This window comes from Macaca thibetana, chromosome 3, assembly GCF_024542745.1.
Source record: "Macaca thibetana thibetana isolate TM-01 chromosome 3, ASM2454274v1, whole genome shotgun sequence".
In the NCBI taxonomy this organism is placed as follows: domain Eukaryota; kingdom Metazoa; phylum Chordata; class Mammalia; order Primates; family Cercopithecidae; genus Macaca; species Macaca thibetana.
The window spans coordinates 163,008,062-163,025,304 of NC_065580.1; the positions used below are offsets into that span (position 1 = coordinate 163,008,062).

The 17,243-nt window shown below is 43.3% G+C and overlaps 2 protein-coding genes across 29 annotated transcripts in view; one reads left to right on the forward strand and one right to left on the reverse strand.

Annotated features, from left to right (window-relative positions):
* Positions 1-17,243, forward strand: part of ATP5PO (ATP synthase peripheral stalk subunit OSCP) — a 1,173,690-nt gene that overhangs the window by 1,125,219 nt on the left and 31,228 nt on the right. The window contains exon 1 of one of the 28 annotated variants that reach the window (XM_050784665.1): positions 7,248-7,251. The exons of 26 other annotated variants lie outside the window; for them this stretch is intronic. The gene's annotated coding sequence lies outside the window, so the exon portion shown is untranslated. Of the gene's footprint in view, positions 1-7,247; positions 7,252-8,957; positions 8,962-17,243 lie in introns of those variants that run through there. One more of the 28 variants, XM_050784693.1, reaches the window with a different exon arrangement.
* The window catches only part of MRPS6 (mitochondrial ribosomal protein S6), a 519,933-nt gene that overhangs the window by 410,565 nt on the left and 92,125 nt on the right, over positions 1-17,243 (reverse strand). The gene's annotated exons all lie outside the window — the stretch shown is intronic.

Genomic DNA, 17,243 nt, shown 5'->3' on the forward strand with positions numbered 1-17,243 from the left:
TTAAGAAGATAATATCCATGAATATGGTATAGTATCATTTTATAAGTTTTTAAGCTTTACATAAATAACTTCATGACATAAATATCTACAGCGCAATCAAAATCTGTATATTTTCTGTATCTGCTTAGAAAAAATGTATATTCTCTAACTTTTTTGGCAGGTGGAGGCTGTTGTTGTTTGAGACGAAGTCTCGCTCCGTTGCCCAGGCTGGAGTACAGCGGCACAGTCTCGGCTCACTGCAACCTCCACCTCCCAGGTTCAAGCTATTCTCATGCCTCAGCCTCCTGAGTACCTGAGATTACAGGTGCCCACCACCACACCCAGCTAATTTTTGTATTTTTAGTAGAGCTGGAGTTTCACCATGTTGGCTAGGCTGGTCTGGAACTCCTGACCTCAAGTGACCTGCCTGCCTTGGCCTCCCAAAGTGCTGGGATTACAGACATGAGCCACTGCACTTGGCCTATTCTCTGATTGTTGAGTGTAAAATTACACATACAATTATTGTTCAAGCTTCTTACATTGTTCATATGTTCCATAATCATAATAATTTTCTGTCTTCTTGGTTTATCAATTATTATGAGAGGTATGTTAAAACCTCTCACTACAAGTATGGATTTGTCTATTTTTCCTTCTAATTTTGTAAATTTTTGCTACATATGTTTTAAGGTGATCTTGCTAGGTACAATGGAGGTGAATGTATCTTAATGAACTGTTCCTTTTACCATATGTAGCGACTATTTTTCTCTTTAAAGTACTTTTATACATGTATAAAAACGTCCATTTTGTCTGTTATTACTATGGCTGAACTAACTTTCCTTTGATTAGTATACCCCTGGTGTGTATTTTCGAACTTTCTGCATCACTCGTGTAAACAAGAGGCATACTAGAATACTAGATTGCATGTGCGTGTGTGTGCGTGTGTGTGTGTGTGTGTGTTTAACCTATTGTAACAATCTCTGTCTTTTTTTTTTTTGAGATGGGGTCTCACTGTGGTGCGCAGGCTGGCCTCAAGCTCCTAGACTCAAGCAGTCCTCCCACACCATCCTCCCAAGTAGCTGGGACTTCAGGCCATGAGCCACCATGCCTAGCTTCTGTCTTTTAACTGAATAATTTATTCTATTTGTGTGGATTATGATTACTCATATGTTTAGGTTTATTGCCACTGCTTTATTTTATACTTCCTACTTACTCTGTCTTTTCTTTGTTTCTTTTCTCTTTCTCTTGGATTGTTTGAGTTTTACTGATTCCCCCTTTATCCTCTAAACTATACATATACATTTTTTTAATTCGCGCTCAAGAGTAATCAGTCTTACTGATTTTTAAGATTTAAGTCTTAAATCAATTATAAAAAATGTTTAGCCACTTTCACTTTGACTGCTGCCTCTTCCCTATTTTTTTTTTTTTTTTTTTTTTTTTGAGACAGAGTCTCATCTGTCATCCAGGCTGAAGTGCAATGGCACGATCTCAATTCAGTGCAACCTCCACCTCCCAGGTTCAAGTGATTCTCCTGCCTCAGCCTCCTGAGTAGCTGGGATTATAGGCTCCCACCACCACACTCAGCTAATTTTTGTATTTTTTTTTTAAGTAGAGGTGGGGTTTCACCATGTTGCCCAGGCTGATCTTGAACACTTGACCTCAAGTGATCCACCTGCCTTGGCCTCCCAAAGTGCTGGGATTATAGGCATGAGTCACCATGCCTGGCCCCATTATCTATCTTCTTACCTTCTGGAAACCCCATTATATGTATATTAGAATTTCTCATTCTATCCTACTTGTCTCTTAATCTCTCTTTCATATTTTCCAACTCTTAATCTCTCTAAACTGCTTTTTATGAAATTTCCTCTACTGTATCTTCCAATTCCCTAATTCTCCTTCAGCTGTCTCTAATCTGTCCATTGAGTTTTTAGTTTTAATGACTATATACTTTTCATTTTTATTAATATTATTAGATTATTTTTCAAATCTGCCTCCTTTTAATAGTCTTTTTTTTTTTTTGAGACAGAGTCTCGCTCTGTCACCCAGGCTGGAGTGCAGGGGCTGGATCTCAGCTCACTGCAAGCTCCGCCTCCCGGGTTCACGCCATTCTCCTGCCTCAGCCTCCCGAGCAGCTGGGACTATAGGCGCCCGCCACCTTGCCCTGCTAGTTTTTTGTATTTTTAGTAGAGACGGGGTTTCACCATGTTAGCCAGGATGGTCTCGATCTCCTGACCTCGTGATCCGCCCGTCTCGGCCTCCCAAAGTGCTGACATTACAGAATAGTCTTATTCTCTTTATCAATTTTCAATTCGTTTTTAAGTCTTTAATCATTTTAAATATACTTATTTTATAGTATATTTGATAGTTCTATTGTCTTAAGTTCTTGAAATATAATCCGTCTGTTGCTTGGTCTGCTGACTCTTGCTCATGATAAATTGATTCCTCATATGTTTTGTAATTGGATTGTGAACTTATATTTAGTAGGACTCTCTTTGTAGCAATCTCAAACTGCCTGGATTGAGGGAATGTTCCTCCAGAGAATATTTTTTTATTGCTTCTGACAGACATTGCAGGGATACCACTTGTATATTAATGTATAATATAGAAGTGATGCCACTTCTATATTAATGTTTTATCTTAAGAATTCCCAAACCAAATGGGTTATATGCATTTCAACCTTGAACCTACATGAAGAATTTACAGTATGTTATGTACTGAATGTTTATGTCCCTCCAAAATTCACATGTTGAAGCCCTAACCCCCAATATATTGTATTTGAAAATGGGGCTTTGGGGAAGTAATTAAGGTTACATGAGGCCATGAAGGTGGGCCTTTCATGATGGGATTAATGCCCTTATAAAAGAGACACCAGGGAGCTTGCTCACTTGCTATCTCTCCTGACATTCCCACAAAGAAGATATCATGTGAACACATAGCAAGATGGTGGCCACCTAGAAGAATAACCCTCTTCTACACCAGGAAAAATGCTCACTAGGAACCAAATTGGCTGGTACCTTGATTTTGAACTTCCCAACCACCAGAACTGTGAGAAACAAATTTCTGTTATTTAAGCTACCTAGTCTATGTTATTTTGTTATGGCAGCCTGAACAGACTAATATATAGTAGCATCCAAAAAAATCACAAACCTAGATATGAACACAATGGAAGTTGTGTAAAAGCTCTACCATTCAATATTGGAAGATTCAATATTATAAATATATAAGCTCTCTACAATCTGGCATATCTATAGTTTCTGTGTAATTCTGATAAAAATTCCAGCGGGTTTATTGTGAGTGTGCATGGAAATTGACAAGCTGATTCTAAATTTTATATGAAAATGTTAAGGGGCAAAAAGAACCAAGACAATCTTGAAGAAGAACAAAGTTGGAAGACTTTCCCTATTTGATATCAAGACTCATTATAAAATGAAGTAATAGTATACAATAAGATAATGTCACAAGGATAAACAAATAGACCAGTGGAACAGAATCCAAGATCCAGAAACTGACCTATAGATATATGGTCAGTTGATTTACAGCAAGGGTGACAATGTAACACAATAAGAGGAATAATATTATTTTCAATAAATAGCGTGGGGTCAGTTGGCTATCTAGATGTAAAAAAATTAATATCAATCTCTATTTTTTTAAAAACTATATATAAAAAAAGAATTCAAGATGGATTATAGTTCTAAATTTGAAAAATATAAAAATAAAGCTTCTAAAAAATCACAGGAAAATATATGATTTTGGACAAAGCAAATATTTCTTGAGCAGGTCGCACAGAGTAATAACTATAAGGAAAAAAAAAGAGATTTAAACTTTAATAAAATCAAGGACATCTGCTTATCAAAAACATCATTAAGAGAATGAAGCCAGGTGTGGTGGCTTATGCCTATAATCCCAGCACTTTGGGAGGCCGAGGTGGCTGGATCACCTGAGGTGAGGAGTTTGAGAACAGTCTGGCCAACATGGTGAAACCCCATCTCTACTAAAAATACAAAAAATTAGCCAGGCATGGTGGTGGGCACTGGAAATCCCAGTTATTCAGGAGGCTGAAGCAGGAGAATTGCTTGAACCCAGGAGACAGAGGTTGCAGTGAGCCGAGATCTCGCCATTGCACTCCAGCCTGGGCAACAGAGTGAGACTCCATCTCAAAAAAGGAAGGAAAAAGAAAAGAGTGAAAAGGCAAGCTAAAGAATGGGCGAAGATATTTGCAATATATTTATGGTCACAATGATTTATATTTCAAATACAAATCTATAAATCAAGTATCAACTATAAATCAGTAAGAGAAGTACAGATGACCCATTAGAAAAAATGAGCAAAATACTTGAATAGACACTTCATAAAAGCAGGTATTAAATTGCCGCAATAATTATGAGAAAGTACGCTCTCATTCATCATCCTAGAAATGCAAATTCAAGGCCGGGCGTGGTGGCTCACGCCTGTAATCCCAGTGCTTTGGGAGGCCGAGGTGGGCAGATCACAGTCTCGATTAAGAGATGGAGACCATCCTGGCCAACATGGTGAAACCCCATCTCTACTAAAAATACAAAAATTAGCTGGGTGTGGTAGCACACACCTGTAGTCCCAGCTACTCGGGAGGCTGAGGCAGGAGAACCACTTGAACCTGGGAGGCAGAGGTTGCGGTGAGCCGAGATCGTGCCACTGCACTCCAGCCTGGCAACAGAGTGAGACTCCATCTCAAGAAGAAAAAAAAAAAAAGAAAGAAAGAAATGCAAATCCAACGAGAGTGATTAAAATAAGCCTGAGGAAAAGACAATACAAATTGTTGGGGAGGATGTGGAGCAATTAGAATGCTCCTACACTGTTGTCATTGCTGTTGGACTTTTTTTTCTTTTTTCTTTTTTTTGATACAGGGTCTCGCTTTGTTGCCTGGGCTGGAATGCACTAGTGTGATCACAGCTCACTGCAGCCTCCATTTCCTGGACTCAAGTGATCCTTCTATCACAGCTTCCTGAGTAGTTGGAACTACAGGTGCACACCACCATGCCCAGCTAATATTTTAATTTTTTGTAGAGATGGAGTCTCACTATATTGCCCAGGCTGGTCTCAAACTCCTGGCCTCAAGCAATCCTCCTGCCTTGGCTTCCCAAAGTGTTGGAATTACAGGCATGAGCCACAGTGCCTGGCCCATATGCTGTTATTTAAAATGAACAACCACTCTGAAAATCTGTTTAGCAGTATTCTCCAAATCTGAGTTTATACATACCTAAATTCAATAATTTGTATCTTAAATATTTGTCCAACATAAATATCTTATGTTCACCAAAAACTCACATACCAGAATGTTCTAAGCAGCACTTTTCACCAACATCCAAAAACTGAGAATCACACAAATGTCCTGGACGAACTTTCAAACCCAAGTGCCCTGGTTCCCAAAACCAGCATGTACACCCCCATCCCCAGGGAATACACCACATCAGTCATGCACTTGAAGCTCTGACTTCCAGTTTCCTCTTCATTGGGCCCCTACAGATTTGCTTTACTTTCTTATGAGCTCAGTTTTGCATGAAAGAGGCTGCATGTGACTGTTCATTCAGAATGTCAGGAGGTTTTGCAGCAGAAGTATTACGAGGTTACATAGTTCCCGATATACCTCATCATCTTTCCATGGCCCCGTCTAGCTGTGAAGATTCTTCCTGGCCCTGGTTTTGCAGACTAAAGATACTATTTTGTTGTAAAGTGGAGAGAGCAGAGAGGAAAAGAGGAGATACTTTTACTTAACACCCAAGGATCGGGGGAGCATGGTTGGGGTAGTGTCTCTCCCCTAGTTCATCTGCTGAGAGGCTGCAGTGAACCCTGTCCACATCCCACTGGAGAACCAAAGCCCTGCCTGGCTGGAAATCAACACCCTGGCTGTCCTAAGGGCTCATCTCTGGTTCGATGAGGTTGACAACTATTTCTGGAGCCTCCCATCACTCAGCTGAGCAGCTGTCCCCCTCCCTCAGTTCTCTGGGTGGCTCTGGGCAGGGCTGGAATCCAGCTGCCAGGCACCCCTGACTGTGCTGAAAGGGTTGAGCCTGGAGAGTCCCTCTCACCTTCTGCTTTGCCCCTGGATCCTGTATGGATGCCCTTGAAGGTCACACCTCTCTCTGATAGAGAACCCAGTTTAATCACCAGGTGCTGCTTGGACTTCTTGTGTCCTAATTTTCAAATATCCCACAAGGCCCCAAGCCACATGTTAACAGTCAGGGAAAACAGTAGCTCCTCTTGAGTGCTGCTCATGGCCCCAGAGGCCAGGATGCCCAGTTTTCTGCTGACCACTTCTTTGCGGTTGAGTAAAAAGGCTTTCACATTTCGGGATAGAACTGAGGTTCCTTAGGATCTACTGTCATCTTCAACCTGTGAGTAAAGAACAAGGGCTGGTGAACAGGGAGACGCTCAGGTCATAATAACTAAAAGAGGTAACAGTGATGAAGTGTCCTACATGCCAGGCACGGTACACAGGGCTTTACATGGTTAGCTCATTTAATTCTCAAAACAACCTGAAAGATGGAGATATAGACAGACATACATATGTATATATGTGTATATATACACATATATTATAAATAAATATCTATTATAAATAATGTATAATTATATATTATATATAACCCCATTTGTGATTATTATAATCTTATATAATTATATATACACATTTATTATAAATAAATACATAATTATATGTTATATATATATATTTTTATATATATATATAAAAAATTCCCATTTTTTTGATGAGCAACTGAGTCTGCAAGAGGTATGTGACTTGCTCCAAGTGACACAGTTAAGTGACAAAGCCAGGACCGAGCCCCGGAAAATCTGGCTCACATCCTTGACCGTGGTTCTAGATGTGATCTTCTGTCACTGATCCCAGACTCTACGTCACCTCTAGTGCATGCCAGGCACTGCCCCTGGCAGACCCTTTCCACCCTTCCTGCCTTGCTGTCTCAGTGGACCCTGCAGTGGGGGTGTCAGCGGGACAGGTTCACAGAACACCTCTTTGGCAGGATCTCCAAGAGCCCCTCCTCATTTCCCTCTTCCACCAGCGTGTCCCTCTCCCTGCCCTTGTAGCTGGGGTCTCCTGCGTGCCTGGGCCTTTCTGTCTCCTTCCTATTTACTTTGCCTGGCAACTACTATAACTATTCTTACCTGGCTCTGACCCACGCAAACCTAGACCAATCCCCCTATTCCCCTCTCCGCCTCCTAAAGAGTAGGGTGCCCAGCTGGACCATAACCCAGCTGCCTCAGGCCAGGGTCGAGGGGCATCCACTTGGCTCTTCCTTCACTGGGAACGCCAGACCAGGAATGGCCCCCCTTTCCTTAAGGAGGAATGGTTTCTCTGAGCGGAAATGGTACATGTTCCGCAGGCACTAACCATCTTCAGTGGTTGTGGTTTAAAACTCAGAATAAGAAAGCCACCTTCAAAGAAGGCATGCCACACGTTTCCTGTTTAGGAGCTCAGGCTAGACTAGATGAGTGGCTCACACCTGTAGTCCCAACACTGGGAAGCTGAGGCGAGTGGACGGCCTTCAGCCTAGGAGTTTGAAACCAGCCTGGGTAACACAGTAAAACCCCATCTCTACCAAAAAAAAAAAAAAAATTAGCCGGGTGTGGTGGCACTCACCTGACTCACCTGTACTCCCAACTACTCAGGAAGCTGAGGTGGGAGGATCACTCGAGTCCAGGAGACTGAGGCTGCAGTGAGCCATGATCATACTACTGCACTATGGCGTGGGCAACAGAGTGAGACTGTGTCTCAAAAAAAAAAAAAAAGAGCTCGGCCTTAATCGGGCATCAGATTTAGTTCTTGCTTAATGGCCCAGAGCAGCATAAAGCATGAAGCATGACAGAGATGTCAAAAGCAGGCCTGGCAGAGTCATCCTCCCGGGCTCCTACGGGACATCCTTCACCCTGGCCAGGCCTCAAATTCAGTTCCAGGTCTTGACCACCACCAAAGCCCTGCAGTCAGCCAAAGGTTCCTGCCAGCCAGTTTTGTTCAGATATCTACTTTTTTTTCCCCCTAAACAACCCCCGAAAAATAAACAGACTGACTCTTCAGTTAAGGAGGGACATCAGTCCACTGCAAGGGCCCGACGCCAAGGGCTAATTTTAAGAAAGGAGGGAAACACATATCACAATATGCGATATGTGTGATATGTGCCCCAGACCAAACACCCCTGGGACAGGAGTGTGAACAGCACCTAGAACCACCCTACCCTGGAGGTTCACCTCTGTGCGGCCTTTGGCCATCCATCCGGAGCCGCCCTGATTCTCCACAGGGAGAGCGGGGAATTACAGTTCCCGTCCCTGCTGGGCGGAACCAGGTAACATCTTAAAGGCCCTTCCTACTGGGACTCACTCCATCCTGGTAATATCTGACATTGAATAAACACCATGACCAGCCATGGAGATGCGTGATCATACTCAGGCACCCCAGCAACCCAGCCAGACTGTTCTCATGAACACCCTTTTCAGAAATGGGGACAGTCACGTGCCAAGATGCCAAAGAGGGGTGGGGGAAGAGAAAGGGTTTGGGTCCAGGTCTGTCTAACTGAAAGGCTGCGTCTGGCACTTCCCCAGCTCACGAAGCCTGCTGCCTCTTGACAGGAAGTCAAAGGCACAGGCAGATGGGGCTCTGGTGGAGCCCTGCCCAGAAAATGGCCACTTCCGGAACAAAACTGCCACAGCAACAGGCCTTGTCAACAGCAGCCTCCAACCGTTAACCACAGGGCCGTCTCACCTCTAGAAATCAGCTCCCTCTTGTCCACGCATCCCTACACACAAACACTAACTCCATCACCCAGGAGACCGCGGAACAAAGGCAACGAGAGAGAGGGACAGAATGGGGCATAAATAAGGGGCTGGACGGGCAGACAGGAAAGAAACACTTCAAGGCAGAGCACACCAGGATGTATTAGAAAGGAATATTTGACATGCAGGCTTTTAGATGAAGCCTACACTCCTTATGTGGGGAGTATACACAAATGAGTCTGTATTTTCAAATACGTCACATGCACCGCCTTGTAACCCAAAACAGTATTTGTGCTTCAGGGGCTGCACTGCGCTGTTTTGTACACAGAATCACCTGGCACAGCTCCTGTCCCTGAGATGCAAATTACTGTTCTCATGTGGCGGGGAAGGGGTTGAGAGGAGGCGAGGGGGAGGGGAGCAAGTGTGCTCTGCAGGCCACACTCAGGCACTGACATCGCCGGGCATGATAGGCGCCGCCAGCACTGTTGCTTAGCAACCCAATACCCTTCGAGAAAATCCAGCAGCCTCACTGGCTTGCAGAAGCAGGCAGAGCTGGTTCAGCATGGCATTGGGCATGGAAAGATAATCATAGGGGTTTTTTTCCAGTTATTAATAATCATTCTTCCTGATTTCCCATACAGATCACCATACCTGAGGGGACGCAAAGTCACCCACTACACTGGGGCTGGAAAAAGCCCAGGGTTTTTGAATTGCCTCCCAATCGGCTTCGGAGAGTAGTGGAATTTTACTGGCTGGCCCCATGACGCTCCTTCCAGCCCCGGCCCTCACCACAACACAAAGGCAGAGCTCCACGGTGTGACTCACCAGCATACCTTCAGACCGTTGTTTGTCAGCCCATGTCATGAGTCATGGTTTCTTCAGCTTTCTTTTTTCTCAAAACTGAAACACTTGACATTTTAGAATAGGGTTGGGGGGAGGCTTTTCATTTTTTTTTTTGAGCCATTCTGTGGCTTTGTGTGCAAGTGTAGGGGAATGTGGGAAGAGGTGAGTAATGGATGCAAGAACAGGTAAACATGAGCAAGGTTCTCCATGCTGTCAGCCACCTGGGAAGCCACCAGTGCTCGAGGAAGTTGTCATTTGTGTCGTGGAGGAATGGAAATGCTCCTGGGCTATATATCTTGGGAGAGACAAGGTGCTGGACAGCTTTCCGCCCTCCATCCGTTGCATCCCAGCAGTGTCATGCTCCCTCTATTCCCACACACAAAGAGGTCGGCTTCGTTTTGTGCCGCGTGATAACAGCACCACGTAAGGCTTTAAGAAAAATCCTGCAGGAGTTACAAGAAACAAAATACACTGCGATGTAAGATGAGAAAACAGAAGTGGACTTGCCACACGGAAACTGTGCTGGGCCGGACGGTTGGTTGGTGGGTCCCTGGCTTTGGATTCTGATTCTGACATAAATCGGGTGGGTGATGAGCTTCTGCTTATTTGCATGGCTCAGCACAACTTTCCTCCTCTCCATGAAGCCCTCAACCTCCAAATTTATCCACTTAGACAGCACAGTCTTTCCCCTAGAGTGTGAACCCCTCAAAGTTGGCATCATTTTATAAATCTCCTTATGGTATCAACCGAGCGCATATCAAATACGTACTAGATGTTCACTCATGCTGCCCGTCTGTATGGAGAGATGGAGAAACGAAAATTAACTAACTAAATCCAATTCACGTTTTGGAATCCTTATTTGTTCCCATGCTTTACAGGATAGATTCAATATGCCCTGTCAAGTCCCAGGAAAGTAGTGAAGACGTAGGAATGGATACAACGGAAAACATTCTGAATGTTACACAATTCGAAATGCCATGATGTTATAAAGCATTCTTAGAAAAGGTAATAGTTGACCGGGCATGGTGGCTCACTCCTATAATCCCAGCACTTTGGGAGGCCAAGGTGGGGGGATCACCTGAGGTCAGGAATTCGAGACCAACCTGGCCAAAAGGGTGAAACTCCATCTCTACTAAAAATACAAAAATTCCCCGGGCGTGGTGGCAGGCACCTGTAATCCCAGCTACTCGGGAGGCTGAGGCAGGAGAATTGCTTGAACCTGGGAGGTGGAGATTGCAGTGAGCTGAGATCGCGCCACTGTACTCCAGCCTAGGTGACAGAGTGAAACTCTGTCTCAAAAAATTTAAAAAGAAAGAAAGAAAGAAAAGGTAATAACTATCAGAAGCCTCCCCACATTCAGGAATGAGGACCAATTCTATACATAGGTAAATTAGGGAAGGGGAAAGTTAGAACTAATACAAAATACTTCCCCTGTCAGATTGAGGTAGTGTCTGAAATTTCCACAATATTTGCTTCTTTAGATTAAGATATTGAAGACCCATGTCAAAATATAAATGTTCTCTAGCCACAGCAATGTATTAATCCATTATTAACCTCAAGTGCATTTGCTGAATTTATTAAATCCGCTCCCAGAGTGTAAGAGACCTAGGGATTGAGACTTGAAGCACGTAATTATGTTTTTACTTTTTATTATGGAAACGTCCAAACGTGTACAAAACTTGAAGTAATAGTATAATCAAACCCTATGTGCTCATCAGCTAGCTTCAACAATTATCATCCTATCACCAACCCTGTCTTATCTACTTCCCCCCAAAACACACACACTGGATTATTTTGAAACAAATCCAAAACTTCACAGCATTTCATTCATACATATTGCAGTATATAACTCTAAAATATAAAGACTGACTTTTTTTTTTTTGGAGACAGGACTCACTATATTGTTCAGGCTGGTCTCAAAGTCCTGATCTCAAGCAATCCTCCCATGTAGCTGGAATTACAGTCCTGAGCCACCGCACCAAGCTAAAAACATCAAGACTTTTAAAAAACATAACCACAATACCAGTATCACACCTGAAAAAAAAAAGTTTCTTGGCCGGGCGCGGTGGCTCAAGCCTGTAATCCCAGCACTTTGGGAGGCCGAGACGGGAGGATCACGAGGTCAGGAGATCGAGACCATCCTGGCTAATATGGTGAAATCCCGTCTCTACTAAAAATACAAAAAACTAGCTGGGCGAGGTGGTGGGCGCCTGTAGTCAGCTACTCGTAGTCAGCTACTCGGGAAAAGAAAAACCCGGGAGGCGGAGCTTGCAGTGAGCTGAGATCCGGCGACTGCACTCCAGCCTGGGCACAAAGCGAGACTCCGTCTCAAAAAAAAAAAAAAAAAAAAAAAAAAAGAAAAAAAAAAGTTTCTTTATTTTTTTTCTTTATTTTTATTTTTATTTTTTTTTCGAGACAGAGTCTCGCTCTGTTGCCCAGGCTAGAGTGCAATGGCACGATCTTGGCTCACTGCAACCTCCACCTCCCGGGTTCCAGCAATTCTCCTGCCTCAGCCTCCCAAATAGCTGGAACTACAGGCATGCGCCAACGTGCCCAGCTAATTTTTGTTATTTTTAGTAGAGACAGGATTTCACCCTGTTGGCCAGGCTGGTCTCAAACTCCCGACCTCAGGCGATCCAAAGTGCTGGGATTACAGGCGTGAGCCACCACACCCGGCCAACAGTTTCTTAATATCAGCAAATATCTGGTCAGTAGTCAATATTCAAATATCCTTGTTAAAACAGTTCAGGGGTTGTTTTTAAAGTAATGAATTTGAATTATTAGAGCAGTTTTAGGTTCACAGCAAAATTGAGCAGAAAGTACTCTTCCTATATGCCCCCTGCACCCAGACACGCACCACCTCCCCCCGCACCAGAGGACAACCTTTGTCACAATCAGTGAACCTACACTGACACATCATTATCACCCAACGTCTGTAGTTTACATTGGAGTTCATTCTTGGTGTTGTATACCCTATGGTTTGGACAAATGTATCATGATATGGATCCACCATTACAGAACCATACAGAATAGTTTGATGACCCCCCAAATTCTCCATGCTCTGCCTGTTGATCTTGCCCTCCCTCCAACCCCTGTCAACCACTGATCTCCATCGTTTTGCCTTTTCCAAAATGCCATATAGTTGGAATCATACATAACCTTTTCAGACTGATTTCTTTCACTTTGTAATCAGCACTTACATTTCCTTCATGTCTTTTCATGGCTTGACAGTTCATTTCCTTTTAGTACTGAATAATATTCCACTGTCTGGATGTACCACAGTGTGTTTATCCATTCGCCTACTGGAGGACATCTTTGTTGCTTCCAAGTTTTGACAACTATGAGTAAAGCAGTTATAAAATCTTGTGTAGGTTTCTGTGTGGATATGTTTTCAACTCATTTGGGTAAATACCAAGGAGTATAATTGCTGGATCATGTGGTAAGAGTATGTTAGTTTTGTAAGAAACTGCCAAAGTGTCTTCCAAAGTGTCTGTATCATTTTGCATTCTCAGCAGCAAAGAATGAGAGTTCTTGTTCCACTTCCTCGCCAGCATTTGGTGTTGTCAGTGTTTGAATTTTGGCCTTTGTGATAGGTATGTAGCTGTATCTTTTGTCATTTTTATTTGCAATTCCCTAACAATAAATGATGTTGAACATCTTTTCATATGCTTATTTGCTATCCGTGTATCTTCTTTGGTGAGGTGTCTGTTCAAATCTTTTGCCCATTTTTAAATTGAACTGCTCGTTTTCACTTTTTCTCTTTTTTTTTTTTTTCCTGAGACAGGGTCTTGCTCTATTGCCCAGGCTGGAGTGCAGTGGTGTGATGTCAGCTCATTGCAGTCTCCACCTCCTGGGCTCAAACAATTCTCCCACCTCAGCCTCCTGAGTAGCTGGGACTACAGGTGCACACCACCATGATTTGGAGTTTTTTTGTTTGTTTGTTTATTTGTTTGGTAGAGATGGGGTTTCGCCACATTGCCTAGGCTGGTCTCAAATGCCTGGACTCAAGTGATCCACCTGCCTCGGCCTCCCAATGTGATGGGATTACAGGTGTAAGCCACTGCACCTGGCCTGGACTGTTCCTTTTCTTATTGTTGAGTTTTAATAGTACAGTTCTGAGGTTAAAGTGGTCAGATTCAGAACATGGCCACAGCTGGTCCTAAGAGTATGCCCAAGGAAAGACAGGATGCGAATTTCACCTGTTTCACTGTTTTGCTTTCTGTTTCACAGTTGTTGAGAGCAGTCCATGCATGAGGTAGGACATAGATGTGGAATTCAAAACATGAATTTATCTTCCTATCAGCCAATGACGCACAACAGCTTCCCCTAGTTGTTATAGAATAACAAAGAGCTGGGTTTTCTTAACCTGGCAGTAGCAGGACTTGATTATTTAATCCCATTGTCAGCTCTACCTGATCATGGATAAGCTAGATATCCTTGTCTGAGCCTCAGTTTCCTTGTAAAATGGAGGTAATAAAAGGACCTACCTCATACAGCTCGTAAGAGAATTAAAGAGGATAATGAATGTAAAGCACTTAGGAAAGCTCTTGGCACGGTACACTCATAATGAAAAGAAACTATTGTATTGTTAGTTCCCAGTCTCCCTGGAAACCAAAGCTGTGGGCAAGCTGATGCTTGATGAAGATCCCAATGGCCAATCATTGCCTCTCCTCTGCTTGACAAAACACTGAATTCGAAATGTTTCAAGCTAGTGTTCTCAATAAGTTTCAGACCACCTGCATTCAAATCATAGCAAGCAATGATTTAAAATGTGGATCACTGGCTCGGGGTGGTGGCTCATGCCTGTAATCCCAGCACTTTGGGAGGCCAAGGCAGGTGGATCGTTTGAGGTCAGGAGTTCAAGACCAGCTTGGCCAACATGGTGAGACCAAGTCTTTACTAAAAATACAAAAATTAGCCAGGCATGGTGGCGCACACCTATAATCCCAGCTACTCCAGAGGCTGAGGCAGGAGAATTGCTTGAACCCAGGAGGCGGAGATTACAGTGAGCCAAAATCATGCCACTGCACTCCAGCTTAGGCAACTCCATCTTAAAAAAAAAAAAAAAAAAAAAAAAAAAATGTGGATTACTAAGACCTGGGCAATTCTTACGAACACTGACATTTGAAAACTTTGGCCTTAAGCTTGCCTTACTGGTTGTGGAATGCCTTACTCAACCAGAGAGAAACTGTGGTGCCCGAAAGTGTAGCAGAGGGGGCCCGGAACCTGGGATCATGAGGCTAGCAGTGGACCACGGCCACTTGTGGAATGGAATTAATGAGAACTCCCTCATGGGGCCACAGCTAAATATATTCCATTAATTGATTAATGTACAATGTCACTTGTGTTATTATTCCAATTCCAAGAACCTAAATATAGAATTCCTACTTGGTGCTTCCAAAAGAAGACCATGTGGCCTAGTGATTTCCATAACAAAGGACATCGCTCATGAGCGTCTCATCCATTCATTCATTACCAAATATTTGTTGAGTGTCTATTCTTTGCCAGGCGCCATGCTGGCAAGAAAACAGGGAACAAAGTAGCCACATCCCCTACCCTCTTGAGTAGAGGGCTCTGAAATATCCACAAAGAAGGGATGGGAGGAATTTAAAACAAAGCTTACAAAATCCAAAAACTAGAAAAGGACCTTCATGGGTACAAGCTCCAATTCCTTCAATAGAACTAGTGAGGAGACACAGAGAAGGAGATGAAGCAACTCCACGCCCAACTCAAGTCGGCAGCTAGGAAGGCACCTGCCCCTTAGTTCTCAGAATTCTTTTTACCCTGTTTGTTTTGCAAAGAAGCAAAACAAATAGGGAGTTGCTCTTTCTCTGTGTCATTGGAATGTTCTCTCGAGTTGACAGCAGCAAAATTGTTCCCACTTAATGCAGTCCTATTACATTTTCATTTTTATCTTCATTTAACAGCATGATAGAAAACAGTATACAGAGTGGAATCTCATTTTTGTAAAAAAATATATATATATGTGGTGTTTGTGTGTACATAGAAAAATGACTGTATCATCAAGGAAAGATTATCAATAGGCAGCCCCTAGGAGCTAGGATTATGGGAGCTTTCAATTTTCTTATCTTCTTGGAACTTTCTCAGAATTTTCTAAATCTCCAGTGAACACGAATTACAGCACTTCTGTAAGAAATTAAAAGGTTGTTTCAAAAATCATGTTTGTTTTTTTTATTTTGAAGTCAGTGTGTTTTGCCTTTTTGACGCTAAATCCAGTCTCATAAGAGGTTTCAAGAATCTTCTTATCCAGATTACATCCAAAAGTTAAACTCAGGAGAGACGCGGCACAAAATAGTGACCTGTTGCCAGAACTCCTCTAACATACAGTATTTTTTGTGGGGGACGGAGCCTCACTCTGTCACCAGGCTGGAGTGCTGTGGCGTGATCTCGGCTCACTGCAACCTCCGACTACCTGGTTCAAGATATTCACCTGCCTCAGCCTCCAGAGTAGCTGGGATTACAGGCACGCACCACCACACCCGGCTAATTGTGTGTGTGTGTGTGTGTGTGTGTGTGTGTGTATTTTTAGTACAGACGGGGTTTCACCATTTTGGCCAGGATTGTCTCTATCTCTTGACCTTGTGATCCGCCCACCTTGGCCTCCCAAAGTGGTGGGATTGTGGGCGTGAGCCACCGCGCCCGGCCTCCTCCAAGATATTCTTAGGTGTATCCAGGTGAAGAAGACTAGCTGTGGTTGGGAATGAAATCAACTAATCTACAAATATTTCCAGACCCCTAACAAGTACAAGCAATTGCATTGTGCCCTGTGTCAGGAGGTCAAAGGCATGATCCTGGTCTCCAAGAAACTTGCAATTTGACTGAGCCACAAAGACATAAACATATACAAAGTAGATTAACAACATGTGCCCAGAAGCGTGATCTCGAGACACATGCCGTGTGCTGGAGTGGCAAAGGGAGTTTGTTTAGGAAGCCATGAGAGCCAAGAAGTGGACAGAAGGTGAAGGAGGCTCCTAGGGTCTGAGCCTGAAGGCAGTGGGGAGCCACTGCGGGTTTTTTCAGCAGGGCAGTGACGTGATAAGATCTGTATTTCGGGAATATTAGGTCAGCGGAATGTACAATCTTACAGGAGCAGGAAGAGACTAAAGAGAGAGAGGAAAACAATTGTAATAAAGGCCCAGTGGAAAGAACACTGGGTGTCAGGTCCAGCTCAGACACCATGCAGGCCACTCCGAATATACCACTTCTGCCTGGCACCAGCTGCCCCCGCTGACAAGTGAGAGAGTTAGGCTAGAATCTTTAAGGTCCTTGTCAGCTGCTAAAATTCTTTAGTTCCATGATACCGGTAGGAATGCTAAAGGCCTGAACTAGTGCGCTGACAATGATGAGGGCAGAAAGGATTTTATTCCAGCAAATGCCTCACGGAGGGAGCTGCTAAATCATCTTCAACACAGACACCCACACAATGAAGTCATGTTTTTTTCTTTTACTCTTATTTTAACCCCATGGGAGGCTTTGCAGCATCTTCTTTTTACTGTTTTTTTAATTGAGATGTAGTTTACACACTATAAAATTTATCCTCTGAAAGTATACAATTTAGTGTTCTTAGTATAGTCACAAAGTTGTGCCACCATCACCTTTAATTCCAGAATATTCATCACCCTAAAAAGAAATCAACTAAC